We start from the raw sequence: 24,423 nt of genomic DNA, 5'->3' as shown, positions 1-24,423 counted from the left end.
AAATAAATATTGATGAAGATTAAGAATTTTGCGTTTTATTTAAAATTTTCCGGAAACTTTTCGGTCACAATGTATAAAAGTCATTTAAAGATAACTGAGGCGTTGTTCGTTCGCAATTTGTTATCTTATTTAGATACATATTTCTCATTATTTGCGTAAGTAGAAAATTAAAGTAAACTTTGTTGAAATTCATTTCAAGTCACATTTGTTATTAAAAAATATTAAACAAAAAATAATACTTTATTACATTAATAAAAATACTACAAAGTACTAAGTAATTTTTGAATGTAAAAACGCAGTTCTAAACTGAAAATTGGCTAACGAAAATGTTAGAGAAATAGAATATGGAACAATGTACGAGTAAATGTGTTGACAGAATTATCGATAATAAATATCGATAAATTTTTTTGTCTGCAACATATTCAATTTAGTTTTAAAGAGTTTCCACTTCAAAAATAATGCATTTATTTATTTTAATGTATTGCATTAATTTGGTTTGTTAATCTATGACAAAAATATAAAGTCCTTGTCGATAATAAAAATAATTATTATTTTTATTATTTCCTAATAAAAATAACAAGAGAGCATTATTTATTTAATAAACAAATATCTATTAAAATTATTAAAAAAACACAAACCAATTTTTTAATGTAAAAGGAAGTTCTAAACTAAAAATTGCTTAACGAAAACGATCAAAAAAAGAATATAGAACAACATATAACTAACTGTACTGACAGAGTTATCGATAAAAAAGTGTTATATATTTTAAATTATAGTCCGCACATCAGATAAATATATATATTTATTTATTATTGCATATTGCATTTCTATATTTATTAGTTATTTATTTGTTATAAATATGAGCATAAACAATAAACAAATATTTTATATCACTTATCGGTATTCTTTCCAAGAAGAAAATTATTAAATAAATATGTACTGAAATATTAAAATAATACATACTACTTTTTTAAACGAATATTTTAGTACTAAACTAAAAATTGATTAACGGGAAAGAATGAGAAAAAGAATATAGAACAACATATAAGTAAGTGACAAAGTACTAACAAAGTTATCGATAATAAATAACAGTATCGATAAAAAGTCATGTAATTTAATTTATAGTTTGCAGTTCAGATTAATATATTTATTTATCATTGTATGTTTCATTTGTTTATTTATTTGTTAATTATTTGCTAGAAATATGAGCATACACAATAAACAAACATATTATATTACTTATCGACATTCTTTCGTTCCAAAAACAGTAAAAATAAATCTAATATAAAAATTTCAATTAGAAAAACTTTTGTCAGTGTAGCTATAAAAAGCTCAGTACATAACTTTTATTTTTATTAAGAAAAAAATGTAAAAATGTAAAAATCAATAAGAAAATAAATGCAACAAAAATACACATTTCAAATTACGTGTACATAACGAGTAAAATATCAAGTTATATATCAAAATAATTACAATACCCTCAATAGAGCACATTGACCTCATAACATATAAGGCGCTAAAAGAAAATTATGGAGTTTTTTCAAAAGGTTCTTTGAAACAATAAGAATTGTTAAACTTCGTATAAAACAAATAATTTTAGGTATGTTAGACAATTATAACATATAATTACCTACAATTTAAACGAAAATTATATAAATGTTTTTACTTTTATTTTTAAATATAATTTATAATTCATGAAAAAGAACACAAGCATATGGTTATGTATACATATCTTAAAATTGTATTACACACTTTTACTTATTTAAGTATTTATCTGTTTTCTAATACTCTTGTTTTTTAACTTTCCATCAAACTAATCCCCAGCCAAACTAAAAACGTCAATATGCAATTTTTGATGTACCATAATTATTTAATTCCCCATTTCTGCTTATATTAGATTGGTTTTCGATGTTTTGATGAAATGAGAATATTGGCTGTCAAGGTTGTTTACATACTCTGACTTAATAGAAAATCTCTTTTGCAATCATAGGTTCAAACTTCGAAATTTATTGTTTGTGTAATATATTCATAGAATAGGAATAGGAATAGGGTTAAAGACTTTCATTAAAACAATTAAACTATTGGGGGTCTTTTCATATTCATATTCTAAAAGGCATTAGAAAAATAAAGTCATTGTTTATATTCGTCCGAACTAATACAACAACTTTTTGCGATCATAGAATAAAACTTCAAAACTTATTTTTTTGTAATTTGTTCATAGAAATGAAGAGTGTATAAGACACTGAAAACAATCAGTTACTGATCTTGATCTTACTGATCAATCAGTTATTGATGATCTTTTGATATCTTGAAGAGCATTAAAAATATCAACTCGGTTTAAGATAAAGTTTCATAGAGTTTGGCGCATTAGAAAAAGTTTTATGGACACATTGTTAAAATTACATACTATAAAGAATTTGAAAATTAATCAGCCTTTCGCAAACAACTACTTAAAAGAATTATACAAAGTATTATATCGTGTATAATCAGAGAAAAAAACAAAACGAAGAACAAACTCCAAGAATTACGAAAACGACCTGCTTAAACTATAGCATTTAGAGCGATATGCAAATGTAAAAAAATACATAATCACATTTATTATATCAGCTTGAACCGTCGACCTATGGACCAATATCGGTTTTGTAGCATTTTTGACTTTAACAATATTATTTTTTTTAAAAGGACATTACTACTGATCCTTACAAAAAACACATATTGAATATTTCTCTGGTACTTGTAAAATGCAGTGCATTTTACTGGTTAACTTATAATTTGAAATATCCAAAAAATGTAAGATATGCGGTTCGTAGTATGTTTTGGGTTGAAAAGTACTCGATTAGACTTATATTCCAAAATATCCAAAAAAACATGTAAGAAATTCGAGACTTTTTTAATTTATTATTTCTTACAAATTTTGAATAAAACATTTGGCTTTTTTATATATTTTTGAATTTGTAATATAACTTGTGATATATTATATAAATAACCTAGGTAGACTTTAACGTTGGAAAGAAAGAAACACTTTCGATTTTCATTGAAGCGGAACTTGTGTAAACCGAGGATTACCTATACTTTTGAAGCAAATTACGAATATGTTTTTTTTAAAAATATAATAAAAAATTTTTATGATTATATATTGTCTTTAAAAACTCTTTTGAAGACCTATACAAAAATATAGTAATAAAACAATACTACATAAAAGTATTATATAGTAATAGTATAGTTTAGTATAATAGTAATACTAAATAAAATTTTAAGACATGACTAATGGACGAATATCATCTTTTTGATGAGAAAAAATTAATTAACAATTAACTAATTCTTAAACAAACAATATTAATTAACAGATCGGTCTTATTATACCATAGCTTTCGAACGTCTAACGTGAAAAACTTTTGTTATGTGACCCTGAAGACACGGACAACCAAACATTTTAGTGAAAATGTGAAACTGGATATTTCAATAAGATTCTGTGTTGCCACATAAAGCATTCGTTTTAGCTTAAAGTAGCCATGTGTCTGTTGGATTCAAAAAAGAAATAAAAATCATCTTACCAGAAGCATGCCACAAACCATCTTAACAGACAAAACTACTTAAGTCTGCTTTTAAATGTATGATTCATTTGCGATAGAAAAACGTGCGTGCACACAACGTGCTCGCTAAGATATTTTGTAAGATACATTAAATCATACTTAGTACTACGCACTAGCTTACTTACATGCAGCTCTTTTTACCGAAAGCTTGTACTGGACTTGTTTCAAAAGTACAGGGAAAAATTTGTCTCAATACTGTCAATATGTTACAAACAACTTTTTCAAATAGTAGTGAACTACAACAACAAAAATTCTTTTAATATTATTTTATTTAATTGAATTTTTGACTAACTATACAGCTGTATTGCCAAACACTTATCATCAGTGGTCTTGTATATAATTCTTGTATTTAATTCTTCGTAAATAATTTTTTGAGACTGCAAGTACTAGGAATCAAACTCATGTCCTGCCAAATTTGAAGCTCAGAGTCAGTGCACCTTAATATTTTACGCATTTTTCATCGCGTCAGCTGTATAATAAATTACTGATAAATTAAGAATTAAATCAGAGAATTTATGAATAATATAACTAAAGGTTTTTGATAACAAACAAAACTCATTTTATCAATGTTAGAAGCTATCGATTAGTTAAATACTCATAAAGAGTGAAAACTTATCAGTTATATAGAAAAAAATTGAACATTTGATATCGTTTTCTACGTCGTATAAATAACGTCATTGTTAAATAACTGCTTGAGTGCTATATCTACAACTTTTGTGCTGAATAATAAAAAAATGACTTTTATTGTTTTATCAACACTGTACTTATAATTTTAATTTAGAACTTTTAAATGAAATTTACAAATCTGAGTGTATTTTTAGACTGAGAATGAGATCAAAAGCATTTCAAAGATATTCAAATTAATTTTTTATGTGGGCAACGAACAAACAAGGCTTGATTAAAATAAATTAACGCCAACAAAGCGCTAAACCGAACTGCAACCAACAGCTTGACTAAAAAGCGTTGCACTTACTTTGTTTACAAAAACGAAAAAAAATACAAAAATAATTTTTTTTTAGATACAAACTGGCACAAATGCAAATCATATTTTTAAATTCATTTTTATAATTACAAAAATAGATGAAAACAACACTTAAACGTACGCCAGATTTTAGGGCGGTGAGTACTTTGATTGCAGTTCACTTTGCATACATTTTGCATACAGAGCTATTTTTCACAGTGTATAACTCTGATGAGAGCAATACTGAAATTTGCAGCAATAAAAATAATTTCAAATTGCAGTGCAAATTGCCAAAGTGGCAGCGGCAACTGTAGCATTTAAGTGCAGCTGCGACCGCAACTGAATTTGAATCTACCGCCTTTTGCGTAACAAAAAAATGCATAACAGTGACTACCTCTGCTCAGTGACTGTTCGGTGGGGTGGCGTGCAGTAAAACAGGTCACATAAGTGCAGTTAACACTTACAACGGACGCGGCTCACAGAAATCACAATCAATAAAACTTTAAAAGTGAGTTTAGAAAAACTTGCTACAAATAAAAACCTCTAACAATAGCCGAAGAAAATGTTGCCGCACGTGAGTTTATAAAAGTTTTATTATATAATGCGAATGCTACAAATAATTTCAGCGTTTGCTGTATCCCCTAGCAACGTAATTCATATAATTGGTACAAAACAAATGCTCCTCAACAACTGACCCAGTTACAAGAGAAGAGTGAAACTCTCAAACCATGCCAACTTTTGCATTGGTGTAATTTTTTTCTTCCTTCACCCATTTCTGCTACAACATTTCTTTGGAGTATCTCTCGCATTGTGGGGAAATGGAAACATACAACATAGTTCTAGTTACTTGTTTGCACAATTTCAAGGATTAAATGTATTTCCAACTTTCGATTGAAGTCGTCACTCGGTGTAGGATATCCGTAACTTAATGGAACCAACGACCTTGCTAATAAATTATATACAAAATAAATAATACTGCCATTTACATATGTACAATTATTCTAAATTTATGATTTGTAGTTGTTGCCAAGGAATAATTTTAGTATTCTGACATTTAACAATTGATCGATTGGATTACATAAAATGCCAACAATAAAAATATTTGTCACTGAAAAAAGCAACACATTAACATAACATACAAAGCATTACCTTTAAGTACATCACACAAATAAAATATTTTATTATATTTAAATTAATTAAAAAAACATATTCACGTATGTTATTTTGGAACAACAAAAATTATAAAGAGACATTTTTATAACTTCACATATAGAAATTCACACCTAAGTCCTATACCGCCCATATTACTTGGCTCTGTTATTATAATGACCCATCAAAATGCACCTTTGGGATATTAAACATGAATAACTCTTAACAGACAAAATTACATGTTTTAATATTGGATATGTGTCATGTGGTCATGTGGGATAGTATATAATTTCCAACTTGGATAACATAACATAATATAATAACAACGCATACATATTAATAATACGTTTGTACAAAGTGCGTACCAAAATAATCGGAACATGTTAAAAATAGCTATTAGTAGTACGTCCATAAGGCAAATTCTTCATTGATGAGGTGTCAAATTTTCATGCCAATTTGACGAACTCCGCTGAGTTGTTACATCTAAATTGACAGTACGTTTGGGTCAGTAAAACTTTAATCGACATATTTCAAATGACGGACTAAGTTTATGACGGACTAAGTTTATGATAGAGTGGAATACCAGGTTTAAAAACAGTCAAGAGAATATAAATGACAAACAATATGTTAAATAATCGAAATTCTTAATCACCACAGTTCTCAACCAAACTGGGTGTGACTTTATCAAAGATCAGCCATAATCTTCAAATCCATAATCCAAACGTCCATCCATTTGGACATTTTGGCTACCAAAAGGTGTGTTTATTTCATTAATGAATACTACAGTTCCCGCAGTTTAAAATTGAATGTGAATACATTAAGGATTAGCCATTATCTTACTTAAAATCATTGGAATTGAAATTAAATATATTGAAAACATCAAAAATTGTAAATTAACTTAGATTCAAAAATTAAATTCTAGATTAAATTAAATTTAGATTAATAGATTATATTAAAAAGAATAAATTTCTTAAAAAGTGCCTGAAAATGAAACGTAGTATTTTTAATATAATCAAAATACCAGACTCCAAACTTTCAAACAGAAGAGGCCAGACAAGCCAAAACATAAAAAATCTTGTTAAAATAAAGTGAAAATAAATACATTTTTTTAATTTGATATTATCTGGAAGCAGTTCCAGATAAGGGGTCCTATAAGTTAAGCTTATAGGACCCCTCATGGATCGACATTTGTGCAGATTTTTTTTACCAAAAATCGCATATAACTTATTAAGTACTTCCCATATCTACCGTGCGAATTTAAGCTTTTTTAAAACATGACTATGGAAGGATATACAGAGAATTTGAAGGGCATCCCTGCCAGTACCCTAAGCCACTTATTGTATTTGGAATAAAGTAAATCGGTTTCACCAAAAAAATATTTTTTATTTTATTAATAAAAAGTTTTTAAAAATGTTTACATCTGATATTCGTAAAATTTTAAAATTTCATTTCGAATTTATTTACCATCACCTATATTCTTGAGATCATTAAAACTGACATTTGTTGATTATTTTTTATTTTCAAAGATACTTAAAAGTCCTTAACGCAATCCACTATTTAGATGGACAACTTTTGAAGAACTTTATATATTTCAAAAAAATTTTTGAAAAAAGAAACTATTTATAAGTTAGAAGTGTTCGAATTGTAATAAAGAAACAACAACAATAATTTTCAATTAATTTATTATAGCCAAATTTCAATAAATTAATAAAAAAGTATTTGTTTCTTGTTGGATACGAAACTTTTTAAGCATCTATTGTATACTTCTTATCGTATTTGTATCCACACAAATACACACAAAAAATAATTAAAAACTGTTTGAAGTGATAGCTTTTTTTATCACCTAAAAATTTAAAAAGATACTCTTTAGTTTACCTCGATAGTTTATTATTTTATGTAATATATATTATATATACATATAATATATACTCATCTCGTATGAAAGCTACCAAGGAAATAACACATATACAGTCAATTGTTAATGTTGGAAACTGAATAAAAATGACAAATTAATAAATAATAATAATTAAAACTCAAAATCTGAAACATGATGTGGGTTGAATAAAAAATAAAACAATTTTATTTAAAAATACAAATAAAAAAATGAATCATTTTGACTTTTTGGCTTTCTAATAAATATTGCAAATATTATAATATTACAATTTAAAGAAAGTTTATCATATATATTGGACTGGGCAAAAACTATTCGGCATTTTTCTGTTTGTTAACCTGGTAGTACAATAACTTTAAAACGCTTTGTGAAATATGGAAATCCTTTTTTTTTTGTATTGTGCAGATAACATATTATTTGATAATTGGTGACTATTTTCCTGAGATTGGTGTTTTTAGTTAAAGTTATATAAAAAATTACGACTGGAATTTCAAAAAAAATCCAGTATTATAACAATATTCCACAATAAAGTTAGGATATAACTCAACCATGTGAAAAGATTTCCGTCTTCCGTAATTAATTAATTTACTTTCCTTTCTGTTCGGCATATCACCGGTAAAATCAATGAATTTATGAATATTTTATTTTGAAAAGCTATAAGGAAGTACCGATCAACAACAACACTGTTTTACATCATTTACATAAATCTGGTTATAAATATAAGCTTTATGTATGAGGTACCATTTACATTAAGTAAGATTTAACGGATGAGATTTTCATCTGTGAACCAAATCGTGAAATAAAGAGTGTACACTTTACCATATATAATTCAAAATAATATACTCTACATATGTTAACATATATTCTACATAACATTAATCGTTATATGTGATGAAAAATGGATCACATACGAAAATACTTTAGAAAAATACTTTTGAGTAGAGAAAGATGCAGCTCTACAAACAATCGTACAGCGAGGATTGAATATAAAAGAAGTGTCCGATTGTTTAGCAAGGGCATCATTTAGTATAAGCTATTACCGCTTGATGAAATAATTGAAATCAATTTTTACTGCGTGCAAATTATATTATTATAGGAAAAATTTAAGAGAAAAGAGGTCAGAATCGATCAAATGAAGAAATGTTATAGAACGCAAGTCGTTTCTTGATCTACTTCGGCTAATCCTTCACTTCAGTGAGGCCACTTGTAGGACGGTGCGCTGTCCTAACGTCCCACAATATATATATACCTTGGTGAGGCATTGTTCATATTTTTACTTAGTAATTCTTATATAGCATTGCAAAATTGACTTCATACCGTATACCCTGATTGATAACATTTTTCATAAAATTTAGTCAATTCTTAAAATTTAAGTGTTCAAACATTTTTGTAGTTGTTGAGAACATGATTAAACAATACATGCAAAAGATATTTTTTCGCTTTTTTTCTAACACACGCATTTTTACAATCATAAAATAAAATCAAACAAAGCTAATGAATACTAATTTTCATCCTGTTAAAACATCAAGTGTGATCTCAAGCAAAATATTAATGAATCAACGTCAAAAAAAGCAATCCAGTATGTTCAGTCAGAAATTTACTTCAGAGTGCTTTCATTAGTTCATAATAATATTTGTCATATTAAACATTTATTATTATGTTATGGCTAGTTGAGTCAGTGCATTTGAGCAGTTTTACTATCTATTAACTACGAAATTTCTTCATAACCCTTTTCTACGCCTTAACTGGATTATTGTTTAGCACTTCATCTGACTAAGCAATAATTGACTTCACATCTGCATACCTCCACGAGGAGCCTATAACCATTCTGAGATTCAATAACGCAGTGTTGGTAAGCCTCTCAGTTTTCGTAAAAAACTTCAGGGCTCTATTTATGAAATGTTTACTAATGAATATTTATATGAATATAGTCATTAAATTCATTTCGGCGGAACAGGTTGATCTTCAACCCCTAATCCTCCGTCCGACTGATTGTTTAGTTATACCCAAAAAGACTGTGAAGTTTCTGCTAAACTCAATATGAACTAAAATAAGTTGTTTAGACAATAAAACTTTTTTATTTATTATTAAGATTGGACTTTTCCTTATACATTTTTAAAGCGTTTTTATCAAAGTTTCTGTTAAAACTTGTTATGTAAACACCAATTACTTTTCCTTAGCTTCACTATGATGACTCCACCTTACCTTTTAACCTTAACAGAATTTTTAATATATAAGCATCCGTCATATAAAGCACACAGCTCCACTCATAAATATGCAGAAAACAATAAAAATGAAAAATATTGGGTCGCAAACCCTTCATCATCATCTTTCATATAACAATGCGGAGACATACATAGATGGGTGACGAGTTCGATTGCTATTGTTACAGTGATGTGTGTATGCATGTAACGTTTTTATGTAAAAATTGACGTCTAAGAGTCGCACTTAAGAATTCATTTTATTTATAGCAATGGGAACCAAAAATTTATTTTTGTTATATCTTTATGTTATATTATTTAATATTTTGGAATATAGAAAAGTATGTATATATATTTTTTTTATTTATTGATTTTCTTTTCTATATTTAACTCATTTTTGAAATCAAGTAAGCAATTAAAACCGCAATGAGTAACTCACTTAACAAATGCAATTTAAATACTGGCTTAATACTGTTTTTAATGCCTATTCATTTTATCAAGAGTCCCTGACCTAAAACGGTCAACAGTTCGAACACCTGCGATAACAATATGCAAAGAATATCATTTTTATTTTCATTATATATTTTATTTTTATTTTTGTTTTTTTTTTTGATTTTATTTTATTTTTGCTTTTGCTTATGATTTTTTGTAATATAAACTACAACTCACATTAATTGAAGTATCAGTTTAATAAAAGCAACAAAAGAATTAATTTAATTTTTTATTTACACGTTAGCGAGAGCGGTGTTACCATACATTAAGTCAGTCCACAAGCTGCAATTCGAATGCACAAAAGGGACTTGTGTATTGTTGTTGGTGTTGGAATTGCAAATTGTATTTTAGTTTAACAGAGAGAAATTACTTGGAAAGGTCACTTACTGTAACAGAAATGTTAGAGTCATCAAATGTTGATGACTTATGCGAAAGTGTATGGCGCAAGTGGAGCAATCATAATTGCAAAATAGGATAAGGTGAAAAGGGAAATCTATATATATACGTAATGGTTGTGGCTTATATGGATTGAGTGAATTGCAAAAACAATGACGTCACACTTGACAGTTGTTTTTTACGCAAGGCACATAAATAAATAATTAATTCAATACAAATTTTTTTTTTTAAAAAGAATTTGTTTCTTTGTTTCTATTTTATAGCACCAAATAAATTAAGGAAAAGTGACAAAATTGCTAAATTAAGAATGTAACTGCTCCGAAAATAGAAAATAGAAGTAGCACAGGAAGCATTCAATTCACTTGTTTTTCACACACACATTTATGCTGGCTAACGGCAATGGCAAACATTATGCAGTGCGTAATGACGATTGAATTTTACAACAAAAAATAATGAAAATCACTAAAAACAAAAAAATAAAAAACAAAAAAATAAAAAAATAAAAAATAAACAAATTAGAATAAACACATTTTAAGTGAAGTAACTACAACAATACCAATTTTTAAATTTTTTGTTTTTTTTTTGTTCCCAAACAAACGGAATTTTTACATACATATCACGATAAGGACAAAAACTACAATGCAAAAAGCAAATAAAATTAATAACAAAAAATAAAATTAAATAAAAATAAAACAAAACTTATATAAATGATTTAAAAAAAAAAAAGTTTTATTATCATAAATTGATGTGATGTTATTATGAGTTTGATGGCAAGAATCTTAAGCTAATTATACACTAAATTTAATCATTTTTTTTTCAACCCAAATTGAGGAAAATCATATAATGTATATACGCTCAAGTGTGGGTAGGAGGGAAGGCGTAAAACTTACCTCTTCAAAGAAAAATGCAATTAGTACAAAACTTTACTTTTATTCTTTAAGTTATATGAAATCTTATTGACGCTTTATCTTTAATTTATATAATAACTTAAAAATTTTCTTTTAATTGATGCAAGAAAATTGAAAAATCAATATTTTCATCAAAAGTAGATTCTTTTAATGTGTGTTAACTTCAACTTTAACTTATATTAGTAAACAGATTCGTTGTTTGTTTCAAATTGATTCAGTTAATTTGTTTGGAATATTTCACTTATTTCAAGATTAAATAACTTTACACTTTAAATAACCACTTTTCTCAATAAAAAATATCTTTCCGCGCCGAACTTCAACGTTACAATAGACAAACTTAAATGTAAAGAGAAATACATTTGACATTCTGTTATGTATGAAAAATTCAAGAGGAACGAATGAAATAGAACACTGTGCGAACATATGACTGATACAGGGTAAGAAATGTATGGGGAAAGAATGTGGTGCGTATGACAATAGTCAAGTGCAATGAACGCTACTCAAACAAAGCATAATATTTATGTTAATTATTAAATTTATTTATATATATTATGTATACTATTTACCGCTGTATTGTTTTTGTTTGAATAAAATATAAATATCCAAATAAAGAGCAGACATAATAATGTAAAATTTATATGTTATGTAAAAGAAATAATTTTAATAATAAAAAGTAATTTCATATAAAGAACAAATATAATAGCTTAAAATTTATACATTATGGAAATGAAATATTTTTAATAATAAAAAATAATTAAATTTCAATAAAGAACAGAAATAATATCTTTAAACATATGTAAATAAAGTAAATGAAATACTTTTAATAATAAAAAGTAATTACATGTACATATTACAAAAAGTACATAATTACATAAAAAACCGATATTATAACTTAAGATTTATATATTATGTTAATAGAATATTATTAATAGTAAAAAGTAATTAGATTTCAAATAAAAAACATATATAATAACATAAAATTTGTATATTATGTAAATGAAATTTTTTTAATAATCAAAAGTCATTACATTCCAAATAAAAAACAAATATAAGAAGTTGAAATATATATATTATGTAAATAAAATATTTTTAATAATGAAAAATAATTAGTAATAAAAAATAAAAAACAGATGTCATAACTTAAAACTTATAAATTATGTAAATGAAATATTTTTAATAATAATATATAATAATATTTTTAATAATAATGTATTCCGAATAAAAAACAAATATAATAACTTAAAACTTATAAATTATGTAAATGAAATATTTTTAATAATAAAAAGTATATGTATTCCAAATAAAAAACAAATATAATAACTTAAAATTTATATATAATGTTAATAAAATATTTTTAACAATAAAAAGTAATTAAATTCCGAATAAAAATTCCGAATAGATATAATAACTTAAAATATATGCATTAGGTAAATAAAATATTTTTAAAAGTGAAAAGGAATTAAATTGCAAATTAAGAACAGATATAATGACTTAAAATGTATATATTATGTAAATAAAATAATATTAATAATGAAAATTAATTATAATAATTTTTTTCTCACTTCCAATAATATTTCCTAATGAATTGAAATCGATGAGATATTTCTAATATCTCATCCTAATAGTGAAAGATCATTTTTATATATTTACAATTAAATAGATATAGTTATATGTGTTGGACATGACCAGATTCAATTAATGGCACTATTGCTATCTATTGAACATCCGATTTAACAAAGAATTTGAGTAAAGTATTTAATTCTGAGCAAGTTTTTTCACTATTTTGAGAATTTTTCCACTGCATCTGCCGCGTCTCTTTGTTGTTATCAGTTATTTAATATTATCAATATATAAATTTTATATACCAATTGGAGTTAGATGGTGCGTAATTATTATTAGTGAATAAAAAGTAAACAACTTTATCTTGGAAACCAAGACATATCGGCTTATGGCGTTGTAGAGTTTCCCAGAATACACTACTTTACACAAATTCGTTATCAAATCGTAGTGCTCCAAAAAATAGGAATCCTGCTGAATGAATATAATTAAATTTTTGATAGTTGAACTGCAAATGCATTAAAAATTAATATTATGTTATGTAAAATTTAATATTTAAGATATTAGAAACGCAGTTTTTTACACTTAATTCTTAATTAAAACAATATGAAGGAAATGTGTAAATTATATATATTTATAATTCGCATTATCTTTGATTTTTCATTTCTATAAAGATCTTGAAACAAACTTGGTTAAATATGATTCTTTTCAAAATATAGGATGATTAATATAATATTTGTCTTTGAACGTGGCTCACGGATGAGTCATGCAATAGATTTGCATAGGAGATGGAAAACCGTAACTTCATTAGTCAATTTTATTTGTTAATCTTATTGTTAATTACAATATTAAATGAAATTGTAATTAATAAAGAATAAAACTGCTAGTTACTGTGGCATTCACATCTATTATTGCAGCATTAATAAATATTTTTAATTATATTATATATATATTTTTTAATTAACTATTAGGTTAAATATATTAAAATATACAGGAATAATGGATTATTACGAGAAAAACAATTGAGTAGAAATGTTGAATTTTTAACAGGTGTATTGTGATTGTAGTCATATGTTATTAATCCACTAAATGAGTGCTATAAAGTCACTCCTGTCTTATAAGATGACATCCAAACTGGTATTGCAGTGCATTGACAAGCTGAACATACCTGAATCAGGTTCACTTTATATGGATTTCGGGACATGCTGGAATCCAAGGCAATGAGGTGGCAGACAAACTCGCAAGAAGAGGAGCGGCTGTAATGATGATAGGTCCAGAATTGTCTAGGCAGTCTAGAAACTCTAACCCTTATCAAGGCTATCACAATATGAAATATTTTTACGGACTTAATGTGTAAGCTGATTTATTACAGCACTAAATAAAATTTTAGTGAATTAATATATTCACAATCCACAAATTTTTTCTCAATTGTCCTTCTCGTATTTATCCATTATCTATGGACCATATATTTAACAATTCTTTAAATTTCAATTTTATTAGTAATAGTATATTTTAAAATATTTAACCTACATATAATAAATAACAGAAAAAATTTATTTAAATGAAAATATTTATTAATGCTGCAATAACCAAGGTGAATACAAGGGTGACTAGTTTTTTTTTTTGTTAATTGTAATTTCTTTTTAATTGTAATTTCTTTTTAATTGTAATTTCTTTTTATTTCATAATTAACAATAACAAACAGATTTTCTTCTTCTACATTCAATGCAAACTCAATGCAACTTTGTTACAAGACTCATACGTGAGCCATGCACAAAAACAAATTTTATATCAAATCACCTAATATCTTAGGAATATACACGCTAAATTATATTTGTTTTAAGTATTTTATAGAAGTCAAATATCAAAGATGATGTGAATTATAAATCTATATAAGTGACATATTTTCTTTTCTTGTAGTTGCTTTAACAACTACATATATATATATATATATATATATATATATATAAAAATAAATCTATAAATTGGTACATATGTATTATACGATAAAACAGTAATTAAATAAAATTAAGTAAATAAATAAATAAAATAAATAACTAAAATTCTAATTTGACAAGCACAAGTTGTAAGTGTGGCACTTGCAGTCCAAACAAATTAAATACGAACTATAAACTAATTAAATAAAATTCGTTTATTTCCTAAGACCACTGATGATCAGCCAAATTTCAATAAATTAACTAAATTTTTGTATTTGGCCTTTCTTTTTTGCTATTCGAAACCCTCTAAATTTTAATAAAATATAGATTCCTTGTCATTACAAGAAATCGTAGCTTTTTCGGCAAAACTAATTAAACTTTAAAAAACAAATAATAAAATAATATAATGATAATAAAAATAATTAAATAAATAAATAAAAAGTAAAGTGAAAAATAAAAAAAACAGTAAATAAAAATTATTCGTATCAATACGAAAAATTATCAATTGTCTAATCACAGCTAATAATTATCAACTAAAAATTTTTATACTGACAATACTGCACACATTTCGTATTAGCAGTGTTTGTAGTCAATACACAAACCGAAATGTGAAGTTAAGTTAAATTGCAACTCAATAATAGATGGCACGCTTAACAGTTTAACACATTGTGAAATATAGTTTAATTGTTTTTGTTGCAATCCAACCATAGATGGCACGCATAGCAGTTTGATACATTGTGGAACATGATTTAATTGTTTAGTTGTAATCCAACAGTAGATGGCACGCATAACAGTTTGACACATTGTGGAACATAATTTAATTGTTTTTATTCTTTTTTTATTTTATATATAAATTTAATTTTACATTATTTATTAAAAAAAATACACACCATATTTTTTAAATTTCTTAAATTATTAATAAAATTTTATAAAAGATATATATAATATTTACATAGAAAATTTAACACCACTATTAACTCCAGCTGTGTAGTAAACAACATTTGGCTCCATTTCTTCTGGTAAATAAGCTTGGTTGACATAGGATTTCATTACAGTTTCATGTAATTTATTTTATTTGTTTATTATTATTTACTTTCGTTTCACTTTGCGAGATTTATTTATTTTTCAAAATTATTTATTTTTAATAAATTTTAACGTTTTTTGAAGCACAGACTCAACACGACAAGATTTGTTTTCAAACTATTTTGCTAATTCGAACAATTTAAAGTCAAACAACCGAAATAACATTTGCCTTTTATATTAAACTAATTTTAATTTTAATTAAGTCAAATCGAAGAATTAAAATTTATTTAATTAAACATATATATTTTTTATTTGTTGCAAGCAATGGGGCGTAAAATCGTTCTGTGATAAGCTTCCAACGCTTACGCCGCGGCGTTTCCGATAATGAGGCGTGTTTTATGCAATTTTTTTTTTAATTTTTTTCTTAAATATTCACAACATTTTCACTTATTTTTTTCAAATAAAATTTTTATTTTGTTTTATTTATTTGACGGTCATTTGAATTCGTTTTTTAACAAATTATGTAAAACGACTTTTTACTATAAATTTCAATTGATCTCTCGACGATGAAGCCAATGCGACGATTGTAACTCGACTGGGATAAATTGATTGCGGACACCGCAGACTATTAATTTTTCCAACTTAACGCCGATTGCGATAAAAACATATACATATATGTGTAAATAAATAAATTTTAATTGTTTTACAATTAATTTTTAAATACCCTACATATAGTTGTTCTTTATAAAAATACCAAATTTCTATAGAATTTTAAATAAATTTTAATAGAAAAATATTTATTATTCCAGATTATTTGACTTTCATTTCAAAATTAAATCAGTTACTGAGTAGACTCAAGAGGTTTTCACCGAATAAATGCAAAACGAATCACTTATTTGTACTGACAAAAATACAGATCACTTAGATGGCCAGCTGAAGCTGATTGCTGGGGAGAACAGTTTCAAAGACGTTAAGGAGTGCTTGATTTCTAACACTAACGATGTCTGTCTGAACATCAAACTCCAATAGTAACCACTATAAGTTCAATTGACAAAGCTTACATTTTAAAAGACAATCTTCCTATCTGAATTTTTGTTTACCATAGAAATAAGTCCAATTACCCTGATTAATATAGTTGCACTTGAAGCTTTCGGCAGAAAAATTCTTCTTTGGCTCTTTGGTCTTTTCTAAATTGACGATGATTATCGCATCCGATAGACGAGCTCCAGTTTTGTATCGCATATGACACTCTTAAACGAATTAACATCCAATAGATGTAGATAGATCCAATGACTGTACCCCACCATAACATAATATAGCATAACATAATAATAGTAGTAGTATATTCCATTGACATTAAGCTTGAAACACCTATTATATTGTACTAAATTAATTTATATTGATTTACAGTACAAATTGTTGTTTATTTTTGGAATATAAATATATATTTCTTGTCGCGTTTTAATCCTTACATTTAATCCTTGCAACTTCATTCAGTTGATAAAGTCTATGCTTTAGCAAAAATTTGTTTGAAGCAGCATTTTGAGAAAGAAGACTTCTTGAAATGCGTACCTATAGTAAAAGTGATCAAATTAGGGGATTACTAATTGTATTTAATTTACTGAAAAAAGTACACACAAAGGTTCCCGGAGAGATGCCTTCATGATATAAGCATTAGGCCGAAATCTGGCAATAGGCTGTTTAGGTCACCTAAGTAAACACACGTAAGTACAACAAGTAGCATAAATCCTATATAATATGCTTGGTCGGTCATCTTTAGTAAGTTATTTTTCAGAGTTGAGATTTTGCTATTCAGAAATTTATAATTTTTATATATATAAATACAAAATATTAGTTCTATTTCCAATTAGTCTAAAGTTTAACATGTAACTGTCAACTAGTTAACTTTGCATTAAAGAATTTTGATCAGGTCACTTACTGCTTGTAAGAATCATATCTCTAGCACCATCGTCTGATTATACAATCACCTTATATCCATCCTCTTTCTTTTCCTTTAAAGGTGGTATCCATAATGTGATATGACTAATCAGTATAAATTCTTCAGAGTGCTGTTTTTAAGTTTCTTCAATTTAGGTAAGCTTATTATTATATATTTATATGTATAAATACTTATAATTATTTATAAAAATACACAAAATATAAAATACATATATGTAGTTATGCTCATTTGCATTATCCTAAATTAATCATTTTAAATTTAGCATACTTAAGAAATAACATTACAGACCAAATGCAACCCCGTAAATATATCAATATAGCTGTAACCGTAAAGCTGCAGGATTAAATCATAATATTAATATAATAATAATAATATATATAACATTTTGCTATGTAATATTAATATTACGCTGCATTATGTTTTAGAGTATCGGGAGATAACCTTTTCCCGCCTATGCTTCATTAATGTCACATACATATAAGATCAAAACATATCCCATCCCTTTTCAGTGTCATTTCATTAAACTGTGAAAGTATTCATCAAATCTGGATGGGTTTCTTGTATATCTGTTCTGAAAACTTATATTACATTCCAGTGCGTAGTTTTTTACTAAACTGAAGACATAAAGCAATTTTCGTGAAAGAAGCTGAATATCATATCGGTATAGGTATAAGTGACTATAAACAGTATTTTTAAGACTGAGAAAAATGTTGACATATGATGCATCAAACTGACCTACTTTAAGAGTACCCAATAAGTACTGATTGATCGTCTCCAAGGTACCAATATTTTCCCAAAAAGTTATATCGTTAAAAACAAAATTTAAAAGCAATATTTTACAGACAGCTAGCGCTAATGATGCAAACCAATGGTTGATAAACCTTCTGCTATATGACATATGCATCATTCGTCATATAGACTATGGATATATAAATTTATGCGAAATTATGCATTTGTCAATGACTAAATTTTGTCAATCGTTAGTTAAGACTTACATTATAATGGGTATAAATGAAAATTGTTAAATGATTTCTAATACTTTTTGATATAATATATATCAAAAAAATCTAAGCATATCAGCAAATAAGGAATTTGGACTGTTTGAGTGTGTTACAGTAGTTGGGATCCTTAATATTGGCATTATACAATTTACATATAATTTTATATAAGTAATCACTTTAAAATGAAACTGTTTAGTGCTAATATGCATTGCTTACAGATTGTCATCATATAAGGTGGTGTCTAAACTAAACAGTCTATTTTAAAATATTAATTTATGATAACACCATAACTCCGCTTCTGTTCATCCAATTGCCATGCAATGTTGATGGCAAATCAGTGAAAGATAGACTTTACCGATGCATGTTGTTGTCGAAAGACGATCTCAATACTTTATAATAAACATTGTATACTTATAAGATCAATTGATAAAATCTTAAATATTATGTATAAATAATGTAACTGATTTCGCTATGAAGCTAACCTGTCAGCTTATGTATGTATCTACGTATCTTATTTATCTACGTACCAATCAAAAATGTATATTTATTTTTTATTATAGATGTTGTTGTCTATTGAAAATAGATTCATTATCGTTAAAAGAAAGAGCAGAGAAACCGGTTGTTCTAAAGTTTTCTGAACTTCCACTCTTTTCATAATTTTATATTATTTTTAGTACGAATTCAATTCTTAATGCAATAGCCTTTATGTGTAGATAAGTTAAGCATTTTACAATTCAGTTGTAGAGTACATACGGTAAAACCCTATAAGATTACTAAGTCACAATATTTTGCTAGAGAAGTTATCACAATTCTTGGAAACTCTAACGGGAATACAAAAACCCTTCCCTACTCTACAGACTAAGATGTCAAACTTGAAGTTGTCGCCGGTGATTTGTAATGCACGAATAGAAAAATTATTATTTATTTTGTTTATAATTAAACAAAATAGTTAAAATTTCAATTTCATTATGTTGTTAGATATACAAACATATGTATGTACATCTATATACATACAGATATTTACACGATGTTTACACGAATCAATTTTTAAACCTACAAATACTCTTTATATATAGAGTTCTAGACATATGTACGTACTTAAATAGCTAATGACATAATCTGACCAATGATACAAAGCAATGATTAAGTTATAATTTAGTGACTTTCGGACACATACCCACTTTATCGAACCTCATTATTAAGCACTTAATTAAGTTTCTTTTTTACTCTAATATTCGCGTCACCGAAACCTGCTCGGTACCAAAAATTCATTGAAATAAGCTTAAAACTGTGTTAAATGATTTATTCATTACAATTTTGTTATGAAAATAAAAGCAGTTTTTTATTGACCTTTAATTGACGACTCCTACTTTTTCCAAAAAATTCTCTACAGACTAGAAATAATTGTTTTTTTTTTCTTGCAAAAGCAATGATATCACTAAAGGTTACAACTACTGAAAAGTATTATATACTAAAACAATTGTTAAATAATTGTAAATATATTTTTTATAAAATATAATATAGAGAAACTAAAGTTGTTTATCTTATTAACATTATAGGTGATATATATATATATATATCAATACCCATATGAGGGTATAGATAGAAGAGACTTTTAATATACTCGTACCCAAATAAATTTAACAAACGACCAAATTCTGTCAATGACAAATGCATAGAACGTATAATTTTATTCTACATATGCCATGTACCGAGTTATGTACTTTCTACATTCTAAAATATATACCGCATTCTGGATCTATCATATACAACAACGTTTCTCAACCACAAGTCCGCACTATTAACGCCAACCGCCTTTAAAACAATATATTTCCCCCAATAAAATGATATTATTTTTTGAGAAGATATTTTTACCGGCCAGAACAAAATACATTAAATAATATACCAATCTTTTTAAAACACATAAATTATTTTTCTGGTACGCTGTAACTTTTAGATTACAATAGCTTCTATTTCGATTCGAGATTTCTGTACTTCTCGCAATGGGTTGTCTACTCTCCACGATGTACAACTCATATTGGGTTCTTGACACAAAAACATCTTGAGAAACTATAAAGCCGACGAATTTGAAAATAGGTACGATGCATTCCGATATTCACTGCCCTAGTGTTAGCATACCTCTTGCAACGGTTAAACTGGCAATTAAGCATAAATTCCTAGGGCTTAATGTTAGAAATACCTGCTCCATATGTACAAAATTCATAACAGTCAGATGTTTCAACCAAACCGGGACCAACTCAGTACTACGTTATTGTAGTATTCCATTTCATATATCGGTGCCTATCATTGGCTAAGAGGAGACTTCGCCAAATTCATAGATTTGTAAGGTTGGTTCCTTTCTCCTTAACTTGGGTAAGCATACTTCCTGTAAGAGGCACTGTTCGTGCACTAGATGTTTGTGAATTTTACATTTAAGATGATTCTTTAAGTCTGGACGGAATCACCTTAATCGCGTATGAACGGTATCCTACTCGTGATATCAAAGCAGACCTATAGAAAATAAAAAGTAATGATTAGAAATATATTTATTACTCTTCATTTACTCTCTTCTTATATTTATAGAATATATTTATATTTTCTCGATGTCATAATAATATTATTATTTGAATTTTTTCTATTCCATGCATTTCCTGATTATTTTAACGTGTCAGTTAGCTGACACTTTGGCACTTTGATCTATATATTCAAGCTGATTTTAGCACTGACTGCATGCGTAAGTAAAGTGAACAGATTAATTTCATAATTGATAATAATTTTATTATCCCGTGAAGTGATTTATTCTGGTATTTGATATTTTTGGAATTTTCAAGTTGTTATTAAGAATATGTGGTCTTACTTTTTATTATAATGCTTGGTTTTATATACCTAAGTACATCTAATAATAAAAATCAAAGTTAGCTAAAAAGTGAATTTATTATATTTTAATTTAATTTTAACAATTGAGAAATTAATATTAAAAATAAAAACAAATCCAAAATTAAAGCAAAAGTTAAAACTGTACCCATAGAAGAATTCGACCACAGAGCTTGGCTAAATCGATTGTCACTACGCCATTGTTTTCTTATATTTTATTTAATTCCTTTCAGTAAGAATTTGACCCATTATCAACTGCAACATAGTTTATCTTGAAAAAAGTATTTAACATTGCTATTTTTCCATAGAAAATAATATAACTATGTTACGCAAATACAAATAAATACTTATTGCATCAGTCTGGTAGTTAAGTCCATTGACTCTTACTTTTTTTGCTCATATATACAGTGGAACATATTCAACTACACATTTAAATTAATTTTAAATATTCTCGGAACTATTGCAGTTTCTTACACCCAATGATATGATGACAATTCCGATATATATAGATATAACTTAAAAATTCTCACATCAATTATACACCAAAACTACCGATATAACCTGATTCTTAATATATCAGACTTTCAAGTTTGAAATGTTTTTATTCATAACAAACCCATTTACAGGCAAACCGAATATATAATATAATTTTTTTGCATTGAATACACACATGATTGATAATATGTTAATTAGGTCTTCAAAATTTTTATCTTCAACTATTACAGAATATCAAACTTTTGCATTGATTATACAGATTATCTGGCTTCTCCAGATGGTGCATCTAGTTGTTATTGGTTTTTTTATAATAAAAATTATAACATTCAGCCCGACATCTCAAGAACCAAGTTATATTAGCATATTTCGACGAAAAAAAAAATACTCAGAATAAACAGTTTTACCAGAATCCGTCGTCAAATCGTGGCATCTAGGGAACTGTTATAATTCTGAATTTTTTTAAACTGTAAAATATATATGATATTATTATTATTAGTTCCTAGTCGATTTATTTTTGAATACAATAAAATATTGAAAAACTAATTTTTTTATCGACAATGATATATGCATTGGCGTTCGTAATTGGTGCCTGGTGGAATGGTTTATTTGGTGACTTAAACTGTAAGTCCAATTAGCGCTTTCACACCGTTTGATTACCGCATTATCGTTACCAACTAATTATTTGGTTGTTTGTGTTAACAACACGATTGAATCCAGTCCAAGCGATTTATCTTATGTAGCTGTCCTACGTCTCCAGAGACCAAGACATATAAGGAGGAAATGAAAAATATATAGTTCATTTTTCCTCTAGCTAGAGTACGAACAAAGTCTGTGTAACACTCCTTATTTTACCCAATGTAATACATTTTAACCCATGATAAAATATACCCAAATTTACCTAAGCCGACTCTTATATGAGTATAACGGACTCTACTGAAGCGCCATTTATGCGATGTTATTACCTTCTGTTTGCAAGATATGCCATCCACTTTTCTATTCTTGATTTTTGTGTTGGTAGGAACGGTTTTTATCAAGTCTAATAAATTATCATTGAGGATTACATGCGGCCCAAAGATGCAACAATTGATTCTGAGACGCTTCTTTTAAAATGTTTGCAGTTTTCTACTGATGATATTTATGACTTTTCAGGTCCCAGAGGAGAAAGAGTAGGACTGGTTGGACGCTCCATTAAGCTAATATCTGCTTCAGCTTTTCATTCTCCTTAGACATTCTCAATTAACATGTCTTCGTTGTCAACGGCTATAGCAGAAAGGTTGTTATTCGTTATAGAATGGGATCTTAATTATACATATGCATTGTATATTCATTATTAATGCGTGTTTATGACTTTTTAAAAAAATTAAAAGTATTTAAGGTTAATTTTTTTTTTCGTTAAATGTGACGAGTCTTATGACGAAAAGAAACTAGAAGGGTTCGAACAGAATAAAGAAGCAATGACAAAAATTACCTCAGATCACTGATGATGAGTACTCGAAACAGAGTTGTTTGGTCAGCCAAAGTTCAATAATTTATCAAAAATTATTGTTGTTATATTTTCATTTCTATTCGAACCCTTCTAAAAAGTAGTTTATTTCTCTGAAAGCAACCATCCTAAATTAGATTTTAAAACGGGTTGGGAACTTGTCTCCACGTTACTGCATCCATTTGAGGATTATTGTGACATACTTATTTTAGGTCCATAGACGAGTAGCAGTTAAAAACGCCATTATGTCCTTTGGAGTGATGTTGCCTAATTCCGTTATAAGTAGATAGGCAGTGGATAAGTACTGTGATAGTCTGGCGAGACTATCACAGTGACACAAAATCTGTTCAGCTGTTTCCTCTTCTTCGCAGCTATCGTCTCTAGTAATACCTAAATTCGATAGATGCTTTTTAACTCCACAATGTCCAGTGAGAAACCCTGTGACAAGTCGGATGTCAATTCCGTTCAGCATAAGTAGCCCCCTAGTTTTGGCTTTTGATAG

General features: G+C 27.1%; 1 protein-coding gene across 2 annotated transcripts in view; it reads right to left on the bottom strand.

Moving 5' to 3' along the window:
- The window catches only part of LOC119678761 (protein NDRG3-like), a 30,564-nt gene extending 18,631 nt beyond the window's left edge, over positions 1–11,933 (bottom strand). For both annotated transcript variants that reach the window (XM_038090806.1, XM_038090807.1), the window contains exon 1: positions 11,574–11,933. The gene's annotated coding sequence lies outside the window, so the exon portion shown is untranslated. The remainder of the gene's footprint in view (positions 1–11,573) is intronic.
- Positions 11,934–24,423: the final 12,490 nt, after the last annotated feature.

The sequence above is a fragment of the Teleopsis dalmanni genome, chromosome 2 (genome assembly GCF_002237135.1).
Source record: "Teleopsis dalmanni isolate 2A chromosome 2, ASM223713v2, whole genome shotgun sequence".
Classification (NCBI taxonomy): domain Eukaryota; kingdom Metazoa; phylum Arthropoda; class Insecta; order Diptera; family Diopsidae; genus Teleopsis; species Teleopsis dalmanni.
This window is presented reverse-complemented; position numbering and strand designations above follow the sequence as displayed.